This window comes from Podarcis filfolensis (assembly GCF_964270895.1).
Source record: "Podarcis filfolensis genome assembly, chromosome: 3".
NCBI lineage: Eukaryota > Metazoa > Chordata > Lepidosauria > Squamata > Lacertidae > Podarcis > Podarcis filfolensis.
Window position 1 is genome coordinate 104,851,562 of NC_139606.1, and position 19,810 is coordinate 104,871,371.

At 44.1% G+C, this 19,810-nt stretch overlaps 1 long non-coding RNA gene and 1 pseudogene across 6 annotated transcripts in view; both read left to right on the forward strand.

Moving 5' to 3' along the window:
* The window catches only part of LOC310758809, a 260,702-nt gene that overhangs the window by 151,822 nt on the left and 89,070 nt on the right, over positions 1-19,810 (forward strand). For all 5 annotated transcript variants that reach the window (XR_014545938.1, XR_014545939.1, XR_014545940.1 and 2 more), the window contains one exon: positions 10,641-10,771. This is a non-coding gene — a long non-coding RNA (uncharacterized lncRNA). The remainder of the gene's footprint in view (positions 1-10,640; positions 10,772-19,810) is intronic.
* Positions 17,198-17,708, forward strand: LOC310758763 (reactive oxygen species modulator 1-like; annotated as a pseudogene). The gene has a single exon. The product of its transcript is annotated as a reactive oxygen species modulator 1-like (transcript).

Here is a 19,810-nt window from a genome sequence, read left to right on the forward strand (position 1 = left end):
GGACAAGTGGTAGAGGCTGTGTGGGGAATGGAGGGGCACGTGGATAACCATAGAGCCATAGAGTTGTCATGTTGGAAGGGACCACAAGGATCATCTAGTCCAACCCTCTGCAATACAGCCATCATTCACCCAACGTGGGGCTCAAACCCACGAACTTGAGATTAAGAGTTTCATGCTCTACCAACTGAGCTAATGCCGCCATATATTTTTTCATCGCCTCGCTCCTGTGTCTTCAGCAGCTGCCTGTTATGTAGAGACAGGTGAAGCTTTCTTTCCCCCATGCCAGGAATAACTTCAGCTGAAGTCCCAGACAGCTGTTAAAGGTGCAGGAGCAGAGAAGAAAGTGGCCACCCTATTCTTAGCCACACGAATGTTTCAAAACGCGGCTTATAGGGTTCGGATTTATGCACATTCCTTTGAGAAGGAAGGCCGTTTGCCTCTCTTTAATTTCGCTTGCTTTGCTTATTGTATGTTAAATATATATATCCTCCCATGGCTATGGTTAGGCCCTTTCCTTGTTAACTCTGTGGGAGACTGACGGCACGCAATGGTATATATGCAAGGAGCAGCGTTCTGGATTAGGGCCCTGCGTAATTATGCCTCCAGCGATATGGCAGATGCTGGCATTTGGGGGGTTAATCGGGAGATCTGCCACGGTGGGGAACGTGCTCAGAATGCAAACGGTCACGGGACATTTAAAGCCTGCCCTTCGTCTTGACCTAAATCCATTTGTGTAAATATTCAACTTGTAAACCAAAGGCAATAATGCTGTAAATGTCAGAGTCGAGGCAGTAAATTGTGAAGGAAGAGATTGTGCGAATCCTATTTCTCTCCCTGTCTCTCCCCACCCCTGGCCCGGCCGTCCCTTAAAATCTGATCAGGTAGATGGAAAGCTCATGGAACCAATGGCTACCTACAACCCAAAAGACTTAGGTTGCGTTCCCAATATGAACCCTTAGTGGAAGAAAGAGGCATTGGGGACTTAGTTGCAAGCAAACATGCTTTGGATGGGGTTGCCATGCCTTCCAGTCATAGCTCGGTAGTAGAACATCTTCATTGCATGCAGACGGTCCATGGCCTCTTCATGGACAGTACTGAGCTTGATAGACCAGTGGGCTGACTTAGTATAAGGCAGCTTCCTATGTTTTCTTGTCTGAACCATTATGAAATAAAATTGGGAGGGGGGGGTTGTATGGACTTCTGGCCTGGGGCCAAATTACAGCTCCCCGCTCTGTTTGGTCTAGCCCACAGAAATCTCCAGGGAGATGCTGTCAGTCTCCAAGGAGGAAAGTCATATCCTCCTTCATTTTGTATTGAAGAGGGATATAATAGTAATTGATCGCCATGAGAAGGAGGAGGGTGATGCTTGAAATGGGTACGTGTGTGTGTGTGTCTAGAATTGTAGAACTGGAAGGCACCCTGAGGGTCATCAAGTCCTACCCCATGCAGTGCAGGAATCTCAACTAAAGCATGCATTACAGATTCTTCCTTACCAATTCAGATATTTTAATGTTTGATATAGTTGAAGTATTAATCCTACACTTGCATGATTGTCTACGTTTTGTCGTTTTTTCATGAATACTGATGAGACCCTTCTTCCTCCTCCTCCTCCTCCTCCTCTTCTTCTTCTTCCTCCTGCATCTCCAAGGGAAGGGTCGACGAGGGGAGCAACCATTGCCCCAAGCCCCTTCCAGCAGCAGCAACCAACACTCCTGCTCCCATCAACACAGAACGATGATGTCACCGCATGCACTTGGTGATATCACCGCATGCAATTTGCTGCAATTCACATCAAGAGGAAGAAGAGAGGGCAAAGCACATGCTTAGACTCTGTGCTGATTAGAATTTTATTATTACGGTCACAGACCAGTTCCGGGTCACTGACAATATCAGGAAAATCATAAAACAGAACAGGAATACATTGAATTGCAATTGGGTATAACAGAGACAATTCAGATATAGCGGCAGTTAAAAATATATATTAAATCTTGATCACTAAAATATAACCTAAAATTATCATTTAGAACCTTAATCATTTTGGTAGTACAGCTTGTTCCCTAAGTTTTATGGCAGTCGCACAGAATTTGGCCACCCTTAGCGTATTCTCTAGATCCTCGTCCTCTACCGACTCTATGCTGATGTAAAAGCAGCCCATGTCTTGCAAGAGCATCCCTTTGAGCTAGCTGTTTTGTGACATCAGGTCAGGTTGTTGCTGCTTTTACAAAAAACGAATTCACACTGTGGGAGGGAAACAGAACCTTCCCCAACCTAGTGCTCTCCAAATGATGTTGGACTACATATCCCATCAGCCCCAACCAGCATCACTAGCAGTCGGGGTTTATGAGAGTCGTAGGCCAAAACATTTGGAGGGCACCTAGTTGAGGAAGGCTGCTGTAAGAATCACATCAATTCAATCTAATTGGACTGGGGGATGGGTACAGGATCTGGCCCATTTCCTTTTTATCCTGCCTGGGTCTTTAAACAATGGCCTGGAGGTCCTCACCCAGAGACTCCAGTTGCCAGTCGGTGGATCCTTTATTCACCGCCTGTGCCGTCAAAACAGGGGGAAGTCTCCCTCCGCTGAAATCTATGGCAGAGCTCCAGTTAAGTCACCCATTAAGTCTAGACAAAAAGATTGAGATCTCCTCCACAAATAAAGTATGGGTGGCTTCTAATAAAAGCAGTTATTTGCTCACAAAGGCAGCACCAAGCTCAACAATGAATGCGGCAAGCAGCAACAGCTGACGCTGCCGTGTAGCGGGGGGGGGGGGAGAGAGAGACCACCGTAGTTATTAGAATGGTTAGCGAAACGGAACAGGAAACATGAGGAGGTTGTGACATCACCATCTCAACTTGACATGCACAATCTATCAGGGATGGCTTAAGGATAATGAAATAAATCATGCCGTGATGCAACGAGATGGGCGAGATGACCCCACTACTGCTTCCTTTCAGCACTAATAACTCTGCCACCGGAAGGACAGCGTCTGCCGAACAGGCGGTAGAAATCTGGCGAGCTACAGTTCGCCAGTTCCGAGGGCACCGTTCCCACGGGCACGCAGTTACTTAGTGCCTTGAGAGACAATAAAAATGCTATCAGTACTTTTTGACCTACTTTCCCCAGTCTTTCCTTATTATAACGGCTTTTTAATCATTCCCCCCCTTTCTCCCCATTCACCCATCGCAGCACCCGTTTCTTGAAAGCGTTCTCTGCAAAGACATTAGGACACTTGCTGGATGGATAGCACTGGAGAAAGTTTAACGTGGTTTGAGAGAAGCTTCCGTTCTTGCGATAGAACCACCTTTTTTTTTGTCCCACTGCCAACTCTGATAAAGTAGGTTGGCAGGATTTTGAAACCGCAGAAAAACCTGCATTGCCTCTTTATCAGAGGTAAACGTGGAATTGGTGTTCACATCAAGGACAGCGATCCCTCTCTAAACTTGCCTTCAACTCTCTGAAAAATAAGCAAAACCTTTTGTCTTGTCTCCGGGTTTGCAGAGCTATTACTTCTATAATTACATGTGGTTGGGACTTAACATAAAACCAATTTCTGTTTTTCCTTTAAAAACCAATGTAACCAAATTTCCAGGGTGAGGGGGGAAACACACACACAAATAGCGCTGAAAAGAAAACAAATAATGTGCACTTTCTACCCTCCGCTTGCATCTGGAGGGGAAAAAAATCCAAATCTAATGAAACTTGTCATTCACTATTGTTTTCCACTGGGTCACTTATTAAAAAGGGACTTTATGATTTAATAAGACAGGTGAAGATCCACAGCAGGGTGTAGTGGGAAATGAAAAATCTGCTCTGGTTATGTCAGACCTCCTTAAAGCATTTGTTGGATGGCAATTTCACTTTATTGTCTCTGATAGCACAATTTTAATACCTCCACTTCATGTGGCGCATTTGAATTCTGCCGTGCCAAGTTTTGTGTAAGAACAGAGGACATGATATTAACCCACAGTTTCAGAGAGGACTATCAAAGGAAAACATGAGGGCATAGCAGCTCTGTAGCCGTCTTGGCATTTCCGAAAGAACCCCGGGTCTCATAACTGCGGGAGGGTGCAAAGCATTCTTTGTTAAAGTTATCCTAACCTTGCCACTTTCTGAACAGATTTGAGTAACTTTCTGTTTAATCCGTAGTGCTGAGGGTTGGTCCAAGATATTTTGCTGTCTGAAGGGTACCAGCAAATTGAGGTTGCCCAATTAAAGTGGACTTGGCATTCCAATGCAACAAACCTGCTTCTGCCCCACACAAACAGAATGTTTTCAGATAAGGAAAGTGATGGGAAAGCGTACTGGAAGCTCTGGGGTAACAATTCCTCGATGCAATGTCATATAACCCATTTTGCAAACAAATCAGAAGGAATGCTCAGTAAACAGCTCACCCGGAAGCAACATGTGGCTCTGCCATAGCCTCTTGTCGTCTGAAAAATTGGGATAGTAATACTGGCATTCTTTACATGATAGGTGCAAGGATTCTTAGCAGGATAATTCCCATTGCCTCAACATGTTGCAGCAGCACAAGGAGTTCCACTTGTGCAATAGATCTGTTTCTTCCTATCCTCCTACCCACCCACAACCTGCACCCTCCTCAGATCTGCTCCAGAGTGTTCGGGGAACCTTTAGAGCAGATTGGGGAGGAGAGGGGGAAAGGAGTTTTGTTGCACAAGCAGAAATCCTTGCACTAATGGAACAAGTCACTTAGCTCTCCTTTGGATATAACCCAATATGTGCAAAATGCCAGGCTGAAATTTTATTTTATTAGGAAGTACAGGTGTTGGGGAATGAATGATAGTCACGTTATTCAGGCAGTCTTTTTGACACAAAACTTCTGTGCCTTACCAAATTGGTAAAAGTGAACCATCAGATATCATGCAAGTGAGGCTAAAGGAGAGATCTAAGGGAGACTCACCTGGTGCTCATGGCATTATCCTTCAGGCTTCAGGTTAAGACTTTTTTTATATACTTTCAGGCATTTTAATAGTTTGCACTTTCAAATAGCGTGTTACATACATAGTTCCAAACACTGTAACTGAAGTTGCTGCTGTGCTGGATTTTGCTGCTATTTTAATTTTGGAGCTGTGCAAATTATAAGGTTTGTCTTAATACCTTTAATTAGCTAATTGTATATTTTCTTACCATTTTGTTTCAAATTACATGGTGAAGTGCTGTGGGATAAATATTGTGAAGCATGGTACACCTGAGATAAATAGGTCGTGCATTGTAGTAGTAGAATATGACTGTGGTTGAAGAGACCCAGGTGAAATTCCTCGCTTGGGTGACTTGCTCTCACCCTCACTTGGGCGTTGTGAGGTAAAATGGGGAGGGGAGAACCTTGTACGTCACCTTGAACTCCTTGAGGAAAGATGAGATTTAAATGTAAGAAAGAATTAAAGAAATGTGGCAAACATCCGCAGGGAGTGAGTTCTTTTGCCAGGGTTTTCAGTCTTTTAGTCCTCCTCTTAGAGAGCGTTTATTCTGATGTCATTCTCTGTTGGCAGATTCGCTCTGGTTTGATTCCGTATTAGATTTCGAGTTTATGTTTTATTACATGTGCCTTGTATGGTTTTAATTTCTACTTGTAAGCCACTTAGAGATTTACAACTGGTACATATGACAAGTAAATGAACCTCTTAATGTAGGTGTCAGACCTTATTGTTAAATGAGGCCATCCTGATTTTGTTAACGTCGTGTCCCCAAATCTGTAGGTGCAATCCTGTTCGTTGACCAAAATGCCAGCGCCTTGGCGACCTCTATAGTCACTGTGTGTATTCCAGATTTCTGAATACCACATGGCTGTAGCAAGCAACAATTTCCCCGCATAATCCATTTGCATGCATGTGCGCACACACGGCAACTGCTTCATGTAGTGGCTGTCATGCTACATAGCAAGTCACCATCTGGATTGCACCTGCAGACCCTCTAAGTGTCCTCCTATTTTCCAGGGACAGTCCTGGATTTGCAGAAGCTGTCTCAGCTTCTGATTTGATCCCCCGAAAGTCCCTCTTTTCCTTAGGGTGTTCCTATTTTCACCAGAGAAATGTTGGAGGGTATGGAGTTATGTGAGCCCTGAGCCAAGGAGATAAGAAAGTATACAACTTTTAGAAGACATCTGAAGGCAGCCGTGTATAGGGATGTTTTTGTTTTTAATGTTCAGTGTTTTATTATGCTTTTATATATGTTGGAAGCTGCCCAGAGTGGCTGGGGCAATGCAGTTAGATGGTTGGGGTTTAAATAATAATTATGGATAATTGTTGATAATGGAATAGGACATGCCTATTTTCATCAGAGAAATGTTGGAGGGTATGTGAAGAGTCTCCAGTATGCCACTGTTGTTCTTGAGTAACTGTGTGGACAGGCGCTGTGGTCTAAACCACTGAGCCTCTTGGGCTTGCCAATTGAATCCCTGCAACCAAGTGAGCTCCCATTGCTCTGACCCACCTCCTGCCAACCTAGCAGTTTGAAAGCACGCCAGTGGAAGTAGATAAATAGGTACTGCTGTGGCCAGGAACTGAATGTGGCCTTCCAGACCTCTGAAACTGACCTTCCTTTGTACCCCAAGAGTTTTTGGCTGACCGGAACGTGCTCCTGAACTCTTGCTTGTCAGATGGAGGATAGGGAGGGGTATGTGGAAACGAGCCTGCTGTACAAAGATAAAATTTGCATGCATTGCTGTGCTCACTTTTGCCTTTGGCCCCGCCCACCATTTACCTGTGGCCCTTGGAAGGCTAATCAAAAGGGAACATGGCCCTCATGCTGTAAAAGTTTCCCCACCTCTATGGAGCCAATGTCTGTGTGATCTATGCTGACTGTAGAACAAGGCTGCGCAGACATTTTTGAAATATGAATTCGGTTGGTTTTGACCCATTTCCTTCACGGTCACCTCAGACCATGGAAGTTGTCGCTCCCTAGGAATCCTGCAGTAAATAAGGAGTTAAGTGCTGGCAGAAAGATGCTGGAAGGAACATCTTGAATTTGTTTGCCACTAATCTAGAAATGCAGAGATTTCCTTAATTCTCAACAAATTTTGGTCCCCCTCAACAACATATGTGGTAAAATGTTACGGGCATGTGTGGAAAAGGAGTTTTAAAAGGCTTACTTTTTCCATAGTTAAGCCCATTGTTATCCTCCAAATTGTAATCTTATCATGTATACAAGCTGTTCCATATAAATAGACCCATGTATATTTTCAGTAGTTTCAGCTGAAACCCGTTAAGAGCAGATGTGCATATGGTTGCCTGGCAAGGATCCCTCTAAAATGTATTTTTCCGTTAGCAAAGTCCCCCCCCCCCAAACCATCCCCTTCTCTTCTCTGTCCTAGGGAGGGCTGGCAGGGAGGAGAGAAGAAAGGAGGAAAGTGGTTTCGTTCATCATTAGAACAAATCTCAAAATGTTTTTGAAGCTGGCTTGGTTCATGACGTTTATTTACAGGCCTTTGTGAACTTGACGTGCTGAGCAAAAGGTGCCTAGAAATTTGTTAGCCCAGGGGACATCCTTTCCCAATATCTCCGCTTCATGTTGCTATTTCAGGCTGGGATTCTCAGGCATGATAGAGGTGTCCAAGGTTATTCATGTTGTGAATAAGGTGGCTAGAGAGAAGTTTTCCCTCCCCCAAAACAGTGGAACCTGGGGCCATCCAATGTAGATGAATCTTGGAAGATTCGGAACAGGCAAAAGAAAGTACTGTATTTTTTGCTCTATAAGACTCACTTTTTCCCTCCTAAAAAGTAAGGGGGGATGTGTGTGCATCTTATGGAGCGAATGTAGGCTGCGCAGCTATCCCAGAAGCCAGAACAGCAAGAGGGATTGCTGCTTTCACTGCGCAGCGATCCCTCTTGCTGTTCTGGCTTCTGAGATTCAGAATATTTTTTTGTGTGTGTTTCCTCCTCCAAAAACTAGGTGCGTCTTGTGGTCTGGTGTGTCTTATAGAGCGAAAAATACTACTTCTTCTGTTCAGCGCATAATTAAACTGCTGAATTCGCTTTTGCCAGGGCTGTGTGCACATCAGTGGCTCAAAATGCAGCTAGGCCATTCTTTCCCTCAATTCAGATTTAAGTTGGTTTGGGGTAAAGCACGCCAAACACAGCATTTCATAAGAAAAAACAGTATTGATATGGGGTGCATTTAACGCTGTGCGTACACTGCTTCCTAAACCGGTGGTATATGTACACACCCTCTGTGTAAGTGCAGTGGAACCTTGGTTCTTGAACTTAATCCGTTCCAGAAGTCTGTTTGACTCCCAAAACAGTTCAAAAACCAAGGTGAGGTTTCCAATTGGCTGCAGGAGCTTCCTGCACTCAAGCGGAAGCTACACCGGACATTCGGTTTCCGAAAAACGTTCAAAAACCGAAACACTTGCTTCCGGGTTTTTGGTGTTTGGGAGCTGATTTGTTCGTCAACTAAGCCATTTGGGAACCAAGGTTTGACAGTATTTGCACTCAGATGCCGGTAAGATTTGAGGCTGCACACCAAACTCTCCAGGGACAAAGCTGCCCTTGCCTCAGGCCAAGTTTATCTTTGTTTCTGAGCTACAAGCCGGAAATCAACAGATGCAGCTTTCCCCCCATTGCATCACCAAGTTGGGAAAAGCTTGCCCATCATCCTGCAGACATAGGTGCTCCAGCAGTGGGGGCTGGAGGAAGGTAGCAACAGGTGCCACGGATGATATCAGCACCAAAAAAGAAATGATGGAAGAACCCTTGCCTTATGTCCTTGGTCATTTCCCATGCTGCAACAGGAAAAAGCGATAAGCAGACCTTTTGAGGTGAGCTCTCCATCACACCTGTCAGTGTTGTGGATGGGCAGGAAAGCAGCTAAGCCCTCTTGCGCCAGACAGGTTTGGTGTGCAGGGATCGTCACCGGATCCCCTTAATAACTGCTGTGTGAGCACACCTGTTACTATGCCCGCCCTCACAAATAGAGATAAACATAGGAACCTTCTGTGGGTCAGACCATTTTCCCAGCTGCCTACTCAGACTAGCAGTGGATGACCAGGGTCTCTGGCAGAGAGCCTTTACTCATCACCTGCTAGCTGGCTGGCTGGCTGGCTGACTTATTTATTTATTTAAAGTATTTTGAAAAAGTAATAATAATAAATAAATAATAAAAGTAGAAGAAGAGTTTGGATTTGATATCCCACTTTATCACTACCCGAAGGAGTCTCAAACAGTGGCGTAGCGTGGGTTGTCAGCACCCGGGGCAAGGCAAGTAATTTGCGCCCCCTAACCCGGTAGGGGCAGAGAGCTGCGAGTGCGAGCGCCCCCCCCAGATGTTGCGCTAACATTCTCCTTTCCCTTCCTCCCCCACAACAAACACTCTGTGAGGTGAGTGAGGCTGAGAGACTTCAGAGAAGTGTGACTGGCCCAAGGTCACCCAGCAGCTGCATGTGGAGGAGCGAAGACATGATCCCGGTTCACCAGATTATGAGTCTACCGCTCTTAACCACTACACCACACTAAAAGTATGCACCCCACCCCAGGACCATTCTATTGTAACTATCCAACCTCCCAAAATTTCAACACTTCTTGCGATGGTTTGACCCCTTTCCGTTTTAACAGCACAAATTCCACAAACACCTTCCATATCTCCTCAGAATCATTTCTCCTGCACATTCCCTGTCTTACCTTAATAGCACATGTTAATTTATCATTAATAGCCAAATCCCACACCTCGTTATGCCATGCTTCCATTTTATATTCTGCTTGCCCCTTCCACTTCCTAGCTATCATAATTTGTGCAGCTGTCAATACATTCGTGAGCAAGTCCTTCAGAGCCTGCGAAACTTTCACCCCATCATAAATTGATAATAATGATACCTCTGGACTTTCGGTCAGCTTTAACACAGTGATTTCTGTTATCTCCTGAAACACTGTATTCCCCCAAAATTGTACATATTTACACCTCCACCACATGTGAACGTAAGTCCCGTACCCGATTCTTTTAATCTGGAGATACCAAGGTCTGATCCTGCAATCTTCTGCATGAAATGCATATGCTTAGATTCTGAGTTCTGGCCTCCTCCACTAATCATAATGATTCATAGTTCTGCCCTCAGGGGCTTCTCGGCGGACTCAACCTAAAAATGTAAAATGTAGATGTGAAAAGAGGTGTTTGGAAATCTAAGTATCATACTGTGATTGGTTATGGTTCATTCTTGAGTGTACACCATATAGATCTAATTTATTTAAAATATTTTAGACCCATTTTCATAGCTAAACCGTGTCTGAAGCACTATAACGAGAAAGAAGACAAATTAGTACAAAATTTCAAAATGTGGTTTGTCATGTTTTTGTTATGTATTTTTGTGTTTTTTATATTGCAATTTTATGTTGTGAACTGCCCTGAGATCTACGGATGTACAATACAAATTGTAACAATAATAATAATAATAATAATAATAATAATAATAATAATAATACCTGGGTATTACACTGAGTTACACACTTGGGTTTGTTGTTATTTAATGCCTGGACTGGCCCTTAGCCAGTTCTTGAGTTTTGTCTTGTTCGATGCCCTGCTCATGAAACCAGAGTCGTGCGTACTTAATCAATGTGGTCCAGATTAACGAAGTTTGAATCTGCAAGCAAACGCTTTGCCCGCCACATTTATTTATTTTCCCTTTTCTGGTTTTCAGGTCTTCCTGATGATGCACACAGGTCCCGTTGCCTTGTCTTGCATCATGCCATGTCTCCAAACCACATGCTTTCACCCAGAACAAGCGGTTCTCTCCTCACTGCCTGGGAAACAGCAGCTATTTCAAAAGAGGTACTTCTGCATGGCTAAAAATATCACGAAGTGCAGGAGGGTGCATATTAGTGCAGTAACATCGGGGGGGGGCACGAAATGGAGTTGCTTTTCCTCGTTTGGAAAAAAACAACAACCCACACACACACACAGATGGCATGTCAATCAACAATGAACCTGGGCTAATTGCTCCCAAGGAAATGGCTGATCTTGTTACTAATGGTACAGTTTCAGCTGTGTGCTAATATAATAGAATGAGGTCACAGCGCATTATCAGGGCTACGTCCTTGAACAGTTGGTACCGGGAGACCTTGCATCAACTCATGTAAAAATTTGGGAGCGGGAGCTGTGTTTTTGGAAGTTATAGAGCTGTCATTTCATGATTCAGTTGGCAGTAGTTGCTTTCTTTCTTTTTAAAGAAACCTCTAGTCATTTAGTCTTCTGTTTTGCTGATTTAAATGGTGCTTATTGGTAAGTGTTTGGCAGTAAGTGAGCGAAGACTATAAGGTGGTGTTTGGCTAAACAGAAGTTTGTACAGCAGAAACGGGGAGTCTGTGGCTCTCTGGTTGTTGCTGGACTACAGCTCCCATCATTCCTGACCATTGGCTGTGCTGTGCTAGAAATGATGGGAGTTGAAGTCCAACATCTGGAGGAACACAGTCCCCCCCGCTACCTCCTAGTTGTATACAGTAAGTGGCTAGGATAGTACGTGTCTTGTGGATACCTTTGGGGCTACCTTTGAAGGTGACCTGGAAACTACAACTAATCCAGAACGCGGCAGCTAGACTGGTGACTGGGAGCGGCCGCCGAGACCATATAACACCGGTCTTGAAAGACCTACATTGGCTCCCAGTACGTTTCCGAGCACAATTCAAAGTGTTGGTGCTGACCTTTAAAGCCCTAAACGGCCTCGGTCCAGTATGTCTGAAGGAGCGTCTCCTCCCCCATCGTTCTGCCCGGACACTGAGGTCCAGCTCCGAGGGCCTTCTGGCGGTTCCCTCACTGCGAGAGGCCAAGTTACAGGGAACCAGGCAGAGGGCCTTCTCGGTAGTGGCACCCGCCCTGTGGAACGCCCTCCCATCAGATGTCAAAGCGATAAACAACTACCTGACATTCAGAAGACATCTGAAGGCAGCCCTGTTCAGGGAAGTTTTTAATATGTGACATTTTAGTGTATTTTTCATCTTTGTTGGAAGCCGCCCAGAGTGGCTGGGGAAACCCAGCCAGATGGGCGGGGTACAAATAATAAATTATTATTATTATTATTATTATTATTATTATTATTATTATTATTATTATTATTGCCAAGAACAGTTTCCACAATTTGTTGCCTCTGCATTTTTCCAAACATTATCTTGTTCATAGGGATGGAATCTCAAGGTTTTGAAAGATTTGTTTTGGCAGCCTATGGAACTTCTGAGCCCAGTTTAAGGTGCTGGTGCTTATCTTTTTAAAGTCTTAGGTGGCTTGGCACCAAAATACCTGAAGACCTATGCCTTCAGGAAAGGCCTTGTTCCAAGTACCCTCTCTAGCAGAGGTATGCTGTGCCTTCTGCAAAAGAGAGATCCTTTTTTGTGTTGGCCCCCTGACTTTGTAACACCCTCTATATAAGGGATGCACACCTGGCTGTCAACATTACAGGTTTTTTTCAGCACTGGGTGAAGCACTTCCTGCTTTTAGCTTTTTGGGTTCATATTTTCTGTTGTATTTCATTACGTTCATTCGTTGGTTTTTACATTGTAGTTCTGTGTTGTGCTAATTTTATCCGCACGCTTGTACACTGCTAAGAAATGTGGCACAAATAAGTAAACAAACGAGCACACAAAGGTGAAAGGCCCAAGAATATGTGACTTGTTTTACCTTCAGTGCCTTTTAATTGCCTTATGGAACATCATGGGCATAGCCAGCATTTATGGGGGGACAGGCTTCATAGGGGGGCGCAGAATCTCAGTTAGTTAAGTGTTTTTATTTATTTACTTGATTGGGGGGGCAGCTCCTCCTCTTCTCCCCCCTTGGCTATGGGAATACAGTCGTAACTTGGTTTTTGAACACTTTGTGACTCGAACTTTTTGGCTCCCGAACGTCGCAAACCCTGAAGTAAGTGTTCCGGTTTGTGAACTTTTTTTGGAAGCCGAATGTCTGATGTGGCTTTCGTGGCTTCCAATTGAGTGCAGGAAGTTCCTGCAGCCAATCGGAAGCCGTGCCTTGGTTTTCGAACGTTTTCAGAAGTTGAACGGACTTCTGGAACGGATTCCGTTCGATAACCGAGGTACAACTGTACTCTTCCCCGCTCCTTTTGAGGCATTTATATGAGAACAGTGAGCACAGTGAGCGGTCGTGGTGTGGAGGTTGAGACCCCCAGTGGCCTCATGAAACAGAGAAAGCAGGTAGCGCACCCAGAGCTGATTCACATTTTTCTCACCAGCAGGATTTTGCTGACTCAATCAAGAGTCCCCCCCCCCATTCCCCAGTTGCTGGAACTGGTGAATGCAAAGCCCAGTTGTCCGCATGTACGACGTGAGCTCATGTGTGTCACTTCTCTGCTTTCTTTGACATGAAAGAAATTAATGTACCCTTTCATGTTTAGAAGAGAAGCTCTGTGTATTCTAATAGGCACTTGCGTATTTTAAGACTGCAGCTTCTTGGTCAAATGTGTGCTGTACATGCTTAAAAGTGCTTGGTTCCGTTTGGCAAAGTGGCACTTTGTATATGCTCAGATACATCCAGGTTGAGGTATCAGAATTTTTGCTGTCTGGAGGTTCCTTCTGAGGGAGCAGGAAATTTGCAGTCCCCCTCTGCCTATGTTAGATCTCAAAGCCAGAATGATGGTGGATATTCCATTTCCCGCTTTCCTGGGGAGAAGGATACAGTGGTACCTCGGGTTACAGACGCTTCAGGTTACAGACGCTTCAGGTTACAGACTCCGCTAACCCAGATATAGTACCTCGGGTTAAGAACTTTGCTTCAGGATGAGAACAGAAATCGTGCTCCGGCGGCAGAGCAGCAGCAGGCTAAAGTGGTGCTTCAGGTTAAGAACAGTTTCATGTTAAGAACGGACCTCCAGAACGAATTAAGTACTTAACCCGAGGTACCACTGTATCTAGAGACCAAAAAAAGGGGTGGATTCCTTAAGAATGGCAATTCTAACAAGTCACACTAAAAATGTTTTACAAAGGCACCCCCAAAATTTCCCAAAATAGGGTCAAGAATTTTCCAGGGATAGGAACCAGACTGTTGGAAATCTCTCCCATAAATAGAGACTGCTGGAGTCTTGGAGTTGCCCAGAGACCAAATACACCTGTAGCATTGGTCCTTCGACGAATGGTCTAGGGTGTGATTTGTTCCATTAAATGGCATTTCTTTGTAAAGCAGATTGATATCAGGAATATAGGATCAGACTCTAGAAGAGATGAATCACTCAGCTCTTCTTTATGATAACATCCTTTCCTTCCCCCTCACCACACACCCAGCCTGCAGTCTTCTCAGATCTTGAAGAGTAAAGGGATTTTTTTGTGAAGCTGATGCTGAAAGAACATGTGAAGAAGAAAAATGTTTTGTTTATTCTTTTAAAAAAGAGAGAAAAAAACCTCAATCTGGTGTGTGTGTTTCTGAAATTCCAAGGTCCCTTGTATTTTTAAAAGATGGTGGTTTGGGGTTTTACAAACGTCGTCCTCGTCTGAGTTTATTCATATGATAAATAAGATGTTCATATGAACAATAACTAAGATGTTCATACAAACAGTGATATTCTTTCCTAGCACAACAGGAGGGCAGAGAATTGCCAGCCCAGAGGCTAGCAGTGGGATGGCTTGCCCTGTATGAAACATCCATACAGATGCAAATCCCTGCTCAGTTTTCCCACTCCCTGGGTATACTTTGGTCCAGATATCTACTGCTCTGCTTAACTTGCTTTGACACTCGTTACAAAAATAAATGAGGTGCAGTGGTACCTTGGGTTACATATGCATCAGGTTACATACGCTTCAGGTTACAGACTCCGCTAACCCAGAAATATTACCTTGGGTTAAGAACTTTGCTTCAGGGTGAGAACAGAAATCATGCTCCGGCGGCGCGGCAGCAGCGGGAGGCCCCATTAGCTAAAGTGGTGCTTCAGGTTAAGAACAGTTTCAGGTTAAGTACGGACCTCCGGAATGAATTAAGTACTTTGCCTGAGGTACCACTCTACAAGCATCCACCACTTACGTATGATTGATTCGCCTGCACCCACATATATGCGCGGCGCCAGGAAATCAATCAGTTCAAACCTGGAAATGGCAAGAGAGAGCTGGCAAGAGAGAGCTGGCTTGTGAAGAGACCCTCTCCAGACTTCCGGTTAGCGCCAGCAACTGTAATGGCGGATTTCCTCCGATCTCCGGAGGAAATCTGCTTCGTGGAGCTAGGGTTCTACCGCTACGGCGAAGCGGGGACCCGAAAAAAATCACAGGCGGGGAAGCCTGTGAACTGAAGGCTCGGCGGGCTCCATTTGCGTCCCCCCCCGCTGCAAAGGAGCCTTTTTAAAGGCTCCGGAACATACCGGGGGTGAGCGGCGCGGAGCTGAGAGCTGTCTACCCGTCTCCGCGAAGCGAAGCCACATGCCATGGTTGGAGAGCGCTGACTTCTTCCTTTGAAATTTGGACTAAAAGTAACAACCCGTGAGTATTACGGAAATTGGACATTAAAAATCACCCCTTTTTGATTGGGCACGAGCGGGGAAGGCGTAAAGAGGAAGTCCGTCTCCCCCTTTTGTAAACATTTTAAAGCAAGGACTAGATAACTAAGGTTGAAAAGAACATTTTCTTCGTGGGAAGTCAAAAGTAACTAATTTCACGTTTTGGCAGTATAAGTGAATGTGCTGGAGGATAAGAATTAATTTTGAAAGTGGATTGATACCCCTCCCCCAGGACCCGGGAGCGATCCGTGAGGGAGCCTGTTGGAGAGATTTAAAAGACTTTGACAGCTGTCAAACTAGCTGTCAAAGCTGAGAGGGAAAAAAAAAGAGAGAGAACTTTGTTTCTATTGCCTCGGCTGGTTATATTTGTTACATTTCGGTAACAAATTGTCGAAAACCAAGGAAAATAAAGGACTTTTGGATTTACAACTGGAAGGAATACTAAGTAACCAGCACTCCCCTAGAGGGGGCTCTGGGACATTACAGAATGGCTGTAAGTGGAAAAATACAGACGGCACTCGAGAAGATATTTCGAAGCCTGGGAAAACTTCATGAACAAAGCATTGTTTTGGCTAAAAATGTCATAATATTGAATGAAAAAGCAAACAAACCTGTGGAAATTGGAAGGGACTCGACTCAAGTCTCTGTACCAGAACAAAAAGACTGTGCCCTTGAACTAAAAACTCTTGCAGCTGAACAAGAAAAGGAATTTGAGAAATTTGAAGAAGCTACATATGACAACTTAGAGGGAAAGGAAGGAGGAGCTATAATGCAGCAGAGGATCAAAGAAAGAAGCAAAAAACAAGATTTGGATTACAATCATAAATATGGAGACCTGGCAGGCCAGAGGCCTGTAAAGATGGACTTAAAGGGAAAGATAAATTTGACCAAAGTGGAAGCAGGAGTTTTTGGGACATTTGGTCTTAAAAGAAGTAAAAAACAAGATTTGGATTACAATTTTAAATATGGTGGCCTGGCAGGAAGAAGTATGGACCTTATGGGGACAGAGCTTCTCCGAGATCTGGCGTTTAACATAAAGGACTATCAGAAAAACCGGCAGAGAGGAAAGGAAAGAGATTTAAGGGCCTCGGATGTGAGATCACCAGGCTGATACCAGATGGATTGATGGACATTGGTTGGGGATTGAAACCGGGAAAAGTGGGGAGTGGGGTTTTGGGTATCCAAAGGCGGTATAAATATATTCTTTTTTGTAAATAATCTGTTTTGCTATTTTAGATTAAAATGGGGAAATCGTGAAATGGAATTGGGTTCGACTTTAGAAAAAGGTATTAAGAATAAGATTTGATGTATCAAGATTGAGATTTATGTCAAAATTGGTTAAACAAAAGGATTTAAATATAATAAGGTAAAATTTGGGGATAGGAACTTGTTGAACTAAAAATTGAATTGGAATACAAGAAGAGGAGATGTGGGGAAGTCAAGGAAAAATGTTAATGAAAGATATATGTTTGCTTTTGGGGTTTTTTTTGTGTGTGTGTGTTTTGTTTTTGTGTGTTTTTTTAAATTCTTTTGAAAACTTCAATAAATATTTTATGAAAAAAAAAAGGAGACCCTCTCCAGAGCCTGAAGAAGTCAGTGAGCCCAAAGTCTAGAAACAAATGTTTAAAAGGCTTTAAAAAAAAACTACAAAAAAACTTATGGGTTCCAAAATGGCGCACGGGAACTCTTGCTGCTGCTGCGGTCCCTCGCTCAACAGATTTTGGTAGGGTTGCATCAGGCAAGTCACCACCTTTTAAAATGCAAAACAGTTGGGGAAACTCGGGTTTAACGAAGCACAGAGTGGTCGAGATGCCTGTGACAGTGGGACCATATGGCCAATCCCAACCTAGTTGCTTTGACAGAGTGAAAATGGGCTCCATGATGAGCTTTGCTGTTGGTATGGCAGCAAGTACACTGTTCGACACATTTTATTGTCTCAGGTTTGGCATGAGAGGGTGGTATTGGCAAAACCATGTTGCAGAGTGGTGGAACTTTTGGGACATTTATGGCAATTGGCATGGGAATCCGCTGTTAATGTTACTTTTCTATAACGAAGACCAACGCCCCTGCAAGTTGGAAGTTGTGCTGTGTAGTAGATTAAAAATCTCTACACCAAGATTGAATAATCCATCAAAATAAGTTTTGGGCTTTATTGCTGTAGCAAGAGTTTGTAAATATTTTTCTCCATAACAAAAGTGGCAAAGCCAGTGGAGATTTAGAAGCAATGGAATCTCTGTATACAATGAATCTCTGTGGTTGTGACCTCAAATAAATGATCAATTATAGGAATCATTTTTTAAAAATGCAAAACAGTTTGACGCTCAGGTATCTGAAGGATCTCTTTTTCCTGCATGAATCTGCATGTGAATTAAGATCGTCATCAGAAGCCTTTTTTCTGCTTGTGCAAACAAAGACCCACCATCACCATCTTTGGAAGTGAGATAGACAGGGCCTTGCAGATTGTGGCCCCCTGACTTTTGAATGCTTCCCCAGGTGAGGCCTGTCTGGGGCCAATTCTGATGTCATTTCCCTACCAGGCAATGACTTCCCTTCCCTTTCAGATCTTTTAGTCCCCTGCTTTATTTTTATGCTGAGAGACTTCGAGCTGTTCTGCTGGTTTCAATAATCTTTATTGGTTTTCATCAATTCTTCCTAAATGCTGCTTTTAAGAAGAAAATCCTTGACGTGAGGTGCCAAACCATGGCAGCAAACAGCAAATACTCCTGGTGTCTGCTCATGCCATCTCCTCCCTTAGAATCAATTTATATATTGAGGGAAATAGGATGCAATGCAGACTATGCGGACTGTACCAATTCAAAGTGTGGGGCATGGGGGGGATCCCATGTGTGCCTGTTATCCCAGAGGTAAAGCATCCTCAGTTTGTAAAGCTAACACATCACACAGGGAGGTCCTAGCCTAGACTTCCTAGCAGCACCTTCCTCTGTTTTGAAGTCCTACCTAATACACACACAAACACACTCACGCTTTAATAACTGTGTGGGTTGCCTTCCTGCCTCTGCAGCTGAGCCTTCTTCACCGTCACCTACTGTGTGGAGGCGAGCTACCAGACAGGGTGTGTTTCCTTTCAGGAGTTTTTTTGGCACTGGTTCCAGTTCAGCTTTGCTAACAGAAGCTCAGGCACAGCTAATGGGACACCTGTTAGAAGCTGCTAGGAATATAGATGCACGATTACAGCCACACCTTCGCAAGCCAAGCGAGACACTTTGGGCATTTTAATTTTTTTGTAATGCTTCTGTTTCGTTTCTCCAGCCGGCAGGAACCGTTATCCTTTCGGGAAGAAAGAAGAGAAACACACCCCCCCCGACAGCAGTGAATCTATTAGTAACAGGAATACAGGGCGCAGCAGCATGCGATACCGAAAAGGCATGTTCAGAATAATAGAGAGATCTTCAATGTCATGAAGACCAATCCAGTGCATTTCTAGAAAGACCTAAGTCCCAGTTCATTCAGTCAGGCTCATCCAGACTCAGTATGTTTTCCGAACACAATTCAAAGTGTTGGTGCTGACCTTTCAAGCCCTAAACGGCTTTGGCCCTGCACACTGAAGGAGCTTCTCCACCCCCATTGTTCAGCCCGGACACTGAGGTCCAGCTCTGAGGGCCTTCTAGTGGTTCCTGCATTGTGAAAGGTGTGGTTACAGGGACCCAGGCAGATCTCTTGAGCATTTTCTTTTATCCACAAGGTGTTTTTTAGTTCTCTGGTTCTTCTTTGAACCTCAGCCTTAGCGTTGGCATAGGGTTTTTTTAATTAGTGGCACAGTTTCTATCTCTTTGCCAGATCTGAAAGGCCTTCCTTTTCTCGTCAATAATGCATTCAATCTCACTACCATTCTCATCAAACCAGCCCTGGTGTTTCTTGATTTGTTATTCAATAGTTTGTTCACAGGGTGCCATAATGGATGTTTTTAGCTTGGTTCAGTGTTCCTCAACGTTATCAGGGAACTCTGAAAGCAGATGGTCCTTAAGAGTTGTTTGGAAGCAACCCTGCTTAACAGACTCTTGAAGGGCTTGAGTGTTCATTTTGTGCCTTGGTTTCCTTCCTTGAAGCCTGCGTTGAGGCATAATCTCGACAGCCATCGTGGAACGTATTAATCGGTGGTCTGTCCAGCAGTCGTTGGCATTCGTCATAGCTCTGGTAAAGAGGCGATTTTCAGCTCATACAAGTACGTAGTCTAAGGGTGCCTCCACAATGTTTTAAATTAATTTTTTTTGTCGAAAGACAGTGTTGGTAATAACAAAGTTGTGCGCTGCACATATAGTCAAAAGAAAGATTCCGTTCTGGTTGCTGTTTCCAGTTCCTTCTTTCCTAATAGTCCCAGGCCACAAATTGAAATCTTGCCCAACTCTTCCGTTAAAATCACCCAGGTGGAT